The sequence below is a fragment of the Lepus europaeus genome, chromosome 4 (genome assembly GCF_033115175.1).
Source record: "Lepus europaeus isolate LE1 chromosome 4, mLepTim1.pri, whole genome shotgun sequence".
Lineage (NCBI taxonomy): Eukaryota > Metazoa > Chordata > Mammalia > Lagomorpha > Leporidae > Lepus > Lepus europaeus.
Window position 1 is genome coordinate 109743 of NC_084830.1, and position 7211 is coordinate 116953.

Consider the following 7211-nt stretch of genomic DNA (forward strand, 5'->3'; position numbering starts at 1 on the left):
GACAGAGAGAAGGAGAGACAGAGAGGTTTTCCATCCACTGGTTCACTCCCCAACTTGCCGCGATGACCAGAGCTGGGCCAGGCAGGAGCCAGGAGCCAGGAGCTTCCTCCAGGTCTCCCACACGGGTGCAGGGGCCCAGTGACTTGTGCCATCTTCTACTGCCTTCCCAGACTACAGCAGGGAGCTGGATCAGAAATGAAGCGTCCAGGACTTGAACTGACACCTGTATGAGATGCCAGCATTGCAGGCAGAGACTTAGGCCACTATGCCACAGCTCTGGCCCCTGTATTTTTAATTGCATGCTTTTCCCCAGAATATAAACTTATTTTTGGAGTATTTGGAAAATGCAGAAACTTGTAAAAGTTTGCCCCAGCGTAGGTGTTGTGTTGAAGCCAGTTAAACTGTTACTTGGGACACGCACATCCCATATGCAAGCACCAGTTCAAGTCCCAGCTGTTGCACTTCCAATCCCGCTACTGGAGCAGCAGATAATGGCTCAAATAGTTAATTCCCTGGCACCCATGTGGGAGACCTGGATGGAGTTCCTGACTCCTGAGATAGGCCCAGCCCAGCCCAGCCTTTTGTGGTCATCTGGGGAGGGAACCAGTGGATGGAAGGTCTCTCTCTTCCCCCCTCATCCTCTCTCCCTCTGTGTCGCTCTCCCTTTCAAACAAGTCTTAAGAGAAGCCCCTGTCCCGCATCTGGTTCCAGCTCCTGACTTCGGTTTCCCAGTACTGCAGACCTGGGAGGTAGCAGTGATGGCACAGCTCGTGTGGTTCCTGCCACTCACGTGGCTCTCGCTTACTCTCTCCCTTTTCCTCTCTGTATGTCTTTCTGCCTCTCAAATAAATGTTTATTTGTTTTTATAGATTTATTTGTTTGGAAAGTATTATACAGAGAATCAAGGAGAGAGAGAGAGATGTGTCCCATCTGCTTGTTCACTCCCCAGATGGCCACAACAGCCAGTGCCAGCCCAGGCCAAAGCCAAGAACCAGTAGCTCCACCTGGGTCTCCCATGTGGGTGCAGGGGCCCAAGAACTAGGACCATCCTCTGCTGCTTTCCCAGGCCATAGCAGGGTGCTGGATCAGAGGTGGAGCAGCAGGGACACAAATAGGTACCCACATGGGATGCAGGCGGTGGCTTTACCTGCCATACCACAATGCCGGCCCCACAAATTTTTTAGAAGTTTTTATATTGTCGTTTACTTCACTGTCCAGAGACAGTTGCTATTTATATTTTTGTATTTGTTCATGGTCTCTAAGGCGTGCATACAGATGATTTACAGGGGCCGGTGATGTGGCATAGAAGGTAAAGCTGCCGCCTGCAGTGTGGGCAACCCATATGGGCGTGGGTTGAAGTCCCAGCTGTTTAACTTCCGATCCAGCTGTCTGCTATGGTCTGAGATAGCAGTGGAAGATGGCCCAAGTCCTTGGCCCCCTGCACCCACGTGGGAGACCCTGAAGAAGCTCCTGGCTCCTGGCTTCAGATCAGCACAACTCTAGCCATTGCAGCCATCTGGGGAGTGAACCAGCGGATGGAAGACCTCTCTCTCACTCGCGCTCTCTGCCTCTCAAATAAATAAATAAATCTTTTTTTAAAAAGTCAGATGATTTACAGAATTCAGTTTGCACTTATCTTAGAATCTGCACCTACTCAACAGACAGCAACCCCTCGTACCTCCGCCACTCTGTGTGAACAATGGTTTATTTAGCAGTTCCATTACTATCACTTTTTTTAAACATTTTCATAGTAACAGTTGGCTTGCTCAGGCCATGATAACTTCCTTGGGGTCGGAGGCAGGCTTTCTTTCTTTCTTCTCTCTCTCTCTCTCTCTCTCTTTCTTTCTTTCTTTCTGATTTTATTTATTTCTTTGAGAGGCAGAGTTAAAAAGAGAGGGAGAGACAGAGAGAAAGGTCTTCCAGGGGCTGTCACTCCCCAGATGGCCGCAACAGCTGGAGCTGGGCCTATCCAAAGCCAGGAGCCAGGAGCTTCTTCCAGGTCTCCCACATGAGTGCAGAGGCCCAAGGACTTGGGCCATCTTCTGCTGCTTCCCCAGGCCATGGCAGAGAGCTGGATCGGAAATGGAACACCGGGACATGAACCGGCCCCCATATAGGATGCTGGCGCCACGGGCAGGGGCTTAACCTGCTACAGCACAGCCCCAGCCCTGGGAGGCAGACTTTCCACAGCAAGAATGCTAGGTATGAGAAGGGACATTTTAACCATTTCATTAAACATGAAAAATATCACTCTTGTTTTAACTTGCTTTTAAAATTTCTTCTTTTTTTCTTTTGGTGGGAGAATTTTGAATAAAGGGCACACGGCCCCTGCTTTCCTAGGGCTTCTAGTCCATGAACAGTGGTAAATAGGGGCCAGCACTGTAGCAGTGGGAGAAGCTGTTGCTTGTGCTGGTTCGAGTCACCATCCAGCTCCCTGCTAACACACCTGGGAAAGCAGCAGAAGACAACCAAAGTGCTTGGGCTCCTGCCCTCCACTTGGGAGACCCAGATGGGGTTCTCTTTATTTTATTTTGCAATTTCTAAAAGATTTATTTTATTTATTTGAGAAGCATAGGTATACAGAGAGGGAGAGAGCTCTTCATCTGCTAGTTCACTCCCTAAGTGGCCTCAATGGCCAGCACTGGGCCAAGCCAAAGCCAGGAGCCAGGAGCTTCTTCCAGGTCTCCCATGTGGGTACAGAGGCCCAAGGGCTTGGGCCATTCTCCGCTGCTTTCCAAGGGGCATTGGCAGGGAGTTGAATCGAAGTGGAGCAACAGGGACTCCAACTGGTACCCATGTGGGATGCCAGCACTGCAGGCAGCAGCTTAAACTGCTACGCCACAGCGCCAGCCCCCAAATGGAATTCTTGACTCCTGGCTTCAACCTGGCTCAGCCCTGTCTATTGGAGACATTAGGAATGGAAGATCTGTTTCTCTCTCTTTCAGTCACGCTGACTTTCAAATAAATAAAAATTTTAAAAGGATAAATAAACCAGGAGAATCACCTGGCTCCTGGCTTTGGATCAGCGCGATGCGCCGGCCACAGCGGCCATTGGAGGGTGAACCAACGGCAAAAAGGAAGACCTTTCTCTGTCTCTCTCTCACTATCCACTCTGCCTGTCAAAAAAAAAAAAAAAGGATAAATAAAATGTACATTAATATGACAATACTTCAAAAAGGTTCTCAGGAAATGGAATTAGGACAAGTTTACTTTGGTGCAAAAAATCAAAATCTATGCATAGTCTTTTTTGTTTTTAATTTGAGGGGCAGAAAGAGAACTCTGGGGGCAGTGTTGTGGTGTGGTGGGTTAAGCATGCCATACGGGTGCAGGTTCAAATCCTGGCTGCTCCACTCCCGAAGCAGCTTCCTGCTAACGCACCCGGGAAAAGCAGCGGAAGATGGCCCAAGTGCTTGAGCCCCTGCACCCGCGTGGAGACCCGGATGCAGCCTCTGGCTCCTGGCTTCAGCCCAGTGCTGACCGTTGTAGCCACTTGGAGAGTGAACCAGCATGTGGAAAATATCTTTCTCTCTGACTCTGCATTTCAAATAAATAAATAAACCTTAAAAAGAGGGAGAGACACAGAGAGAGAGGAACGCCCACGCACTAGTGCATCCCCCAAATGTCCGTGGCAGCGGAGGCATGAGGCCTGGGGCAAATCCAGCCATGGCCTCTGCCTGCACTGGCAGGCAGCCGGCGGAGGGGCTGCGGGCCTTCTAGCGGCGTCTCCGTCCCCTGCACAGTCCTCCACACTTGGACGTCAACCGTCTCGGCCTGGCAGAGTGGTTACTACCCAGGACCGAGGGCGTGGCCAGGGCGTCGGGTCCGAACAGAATGCAGTCGGGCTACAAAGGGCAGATGGCGGCCGGCGCCGCGGCTCACTAGGCTAATCCTCCGCCTTGCGGCGCCGGCACACCGGGTTCTAGTCCCGGTCGGGGCACCGGTCCTGTCCCGGTTGCCCCTCTTCCAGGCCAGCTCTCTGCTATGGCCCGGGAGTGCAGTGGAGGATGGCCCAAGTCCTTGGGCCCTGCACCCCATGGGAGACCAGGAGAAGCACCTGGCTCCTGCCATCGGAACAGCGCGATGCGCTAGCTGCAGCGCGCCGGCCACGGCGGCCATTGGAGGGTGAACCAACGGCAAAGGAAGACCTTTCTCCCTGTCTCTCTCTCTCACTGTCCACTCTGCCTGTAAAAAATTAAAAAAAAATAAAAAATAAAAAAAATAAAAAGGGCAGATGGCGGAAGTCAGTTTCAGGGCACCACCGACCCTTTTTCCAAACAGACACAGGAAGTTGACGGGTCGCTCGCTGCTGAGGGGGCCAGAAAGGAGGCGTCGTCAGGACCGAGGGCGTGGCCAGAAAGAAGGCGTGGCCAGGGCGTCGGGTCCGAGGGCAGGGCTAGGAAGGAGGCGTGGTCGGGGGGGGGGGGTCAGAGGCGAGGGCGGGGCTAGTAAGGAGGCGGAGTCAGGGCTGCGGGCGGGTCAGAACCGAGGCGGGGCCGGGAAGGAGGCGTGGCCATGGGTCAGTGGCGGGGCCGGGGGCCGAGGGCGGGGTCAGAACCGAGGCGGGGCCAGAAAGAAGGCGTGGGGTCCGAGGGCAGGGCTAGGAAGGAGGCGTGGTCAGGAAGGAGGCGGAGTCAGAACCGAGGCGGGGCCGGGAAGGAGGCGTGGCCATGGGTCTGTGGCGGGGTCAGGACCGAGGGCGGGCCGGACCGAAATCCGGACCGCACCTGGCCGCGTTCTTCCCGGTGTAAGCCGCTGGTGGCAGACGGACGGGGGCTCCCCCTCGAGCACCTTCCGCTGTGGCCACCCCGGTAGGGCCGCCGGTCGAAGCTCCCGTCGCGCTGGGCACCTGCAGAGCTTCTCCCAGATGGGCATCCCCCGGCTGAGGGGTCGGAGGCAGGTTCTGGCTGAACGACTCCAGGAGGCCTCGCTCCCGTGGGGAGCCGGCGACACGCAGCTATTCCCAGTGCGGCTCCCGCTGCTGCTGCGCGGGGCGCTGTGCCGTCGCTGGGTGCCTGCCCCGGGAGTCTGGCGTCGGGAAGGGCAGCGGCCCAGGGAGGCCCTGGTGCGTCCACATCCCCGCCCCGCCCTTGCTCAGAGTGACCGCTGGCTCAACGAAGGCCTGACCTTGCAAAGCAGGGTCTCAACCTGGAGAGTGGGGAGGGAGGGGGACAAAGCCAGCGGCTAGTGGACGCTGGGGCAGCAGGCAGGGCAGGGGGCCCAGCAGGGCAGAGGCAGAAGGTACCGTCCACCACCTCCGCCTTCCCTGGGCTCAGGCAGAGGCCCAAGGGAAGGGGTGTTTGTGGAGAGAGGATGCAGGTCCAGGGGCCTTGGGTGTTGGAGAGAGCCTGGAGCAGGGCTCAGACCAGCCAGGTGGGCCTCACAATCTGGACCCGCCGCCAGGCAGAGAAGCCTGCTTGGCAGGGTGACCAAGGGGCTCGACCCAGAAAGGCACAGCTGTGTATCCCCTACCAATTCCTGATGGCCATCAGAGAGAACTCACACTCCAGGGCCCAGGCCAGGTGTGCCACAGGGTGCAGGGACCCCTGGAATAGAGTTTGCTTTTTCCTCTACCTCCCCCCCAGGTAGGGGCCGAACTCAAAGCCGTGGAGCTCCCTTTGCTCCCAGAGGCGAGATGCCATGGGGCCACCAAACTCTGGGCCCCGACCGCTGTCCATGCAGAGGTGTCCTGGCAGTGTGCCAGCTCCAGCAGGTGCTGGAACACAGCTCTGATGGAGCGCCCCCAAGTCTGAGGACCAGGACACACAGGTGAGCTGGCTGCAAAGTACTGGACGCCCGGGCTCAGAGGCAGCCTCCTCTGGCTGCCAGGACCACCTAAGGCCCCTCTCCCTGCACCAAGGCTGCACCTCAGCTGTTGGCTGGGCTCCAGATCTGGACTCCTGGCCTGGTTTTTCAAAGCACATGAAAGCTACTGGTTATCAGCCCCTCGTGTAAAACCAAATATTTGGGCTGGAATCGTTTCCTAAGCATTTGAGTTTGAGCAAATTCCTTAATGCTCTGTGCCTCTGTTCCTGACCTGCACAAGGGGTAGCAGCCTGCAGGGAGGTTTCCTACAGCCATGGAAACTGGCTCCGTGCCTGCACACAGTTGGTGCTCATAAGTGCTGACTGTGGTCACCCTCATTGTTATTGCTGGGGGCCCCAGTGTCCTGCACTTGGGGGGGTCACACGAGTCCCCTGGAATTCATGGGTCCAAGCCTGCCCTCTCTCTGGGGCCTCTCTCCAGCCTCTGCTATCCCAACCCATCCTCCTTAGGGGTCCTCCCTCCCCCTGCCACTGCTTCCCCTTCCCCAGAGATCTGCCAGCCCACTCCCCCACCACCATCTGAGCAGACTGTAGCTGCACGGCCACCCTGACCGTCCAGCGACTCCAGTCCCTCATGCCTCGTCTCTGTGGCCCGCACGACACGGCTGCCTCTGGCTCCTGGCCCTGGGTGCTGGGAAACCCAGTGGGACAGGAGCCCACGGCTCCCCTCCTGCTCCATCTGAGCCTACCCTCACGGGCACCTCGAGCTCTGGACTGCCAGGTGGTCCCGGAAGTTCCCAGCCAGACTGCCCGAGTTGGGTGAGCAGCATGTGCAGGGGGCGTGGAGGAGGGGCCCTTTCTGCCGGTCTTTCCGTCCTCACAGAAGGGCTGCGGGTCCACCCAGCAGAGGCCGAGCAGCACACTGCTCCCTTTAGTGCAGCTGTCCTGTGAGAGGGAGGACCTGCTGACCCTTGGTAAAGCAGGTCAGGCAGTGTTCAGAGCCACAGCCAGGGGACCGAGGGTAGCGGGGCTACGACTGGGCAAGAGGCATCTACAACCAAGGGACAGGGTGTGTGATGCCCGTGCCCAGTGTCCAGCGCCTTGCACGGCTGTCCCTGCCTGGTCCCAGACTCTGAGCAGGCACCGGCTGAGCGCTAGACACCAGACGGTGCGGGGACACGACGCAGGCCTTGAGGCCGGGTCAGCCCCCAGGGCAGCCCGCCGTGGGGCGCGAGCTGACCTTCGGTTTTCGAGGGTGTCACCAGGCGGGCCAGGGATTTGGGTCAGCGAGGCAGGAGAGCCCAGCTCCGGGCCTGAGAACACAGCGGCGCCGCACGACTGCCTAGGCCGCGGGGAACACGGACGCCGTACGGTTCGTCCCGGGCAGCGCAGGGCACGGAGGGCCTACGCGCCGCTGGCCTTCCGGTGCCCAGCAGGTGCCCACGGTTG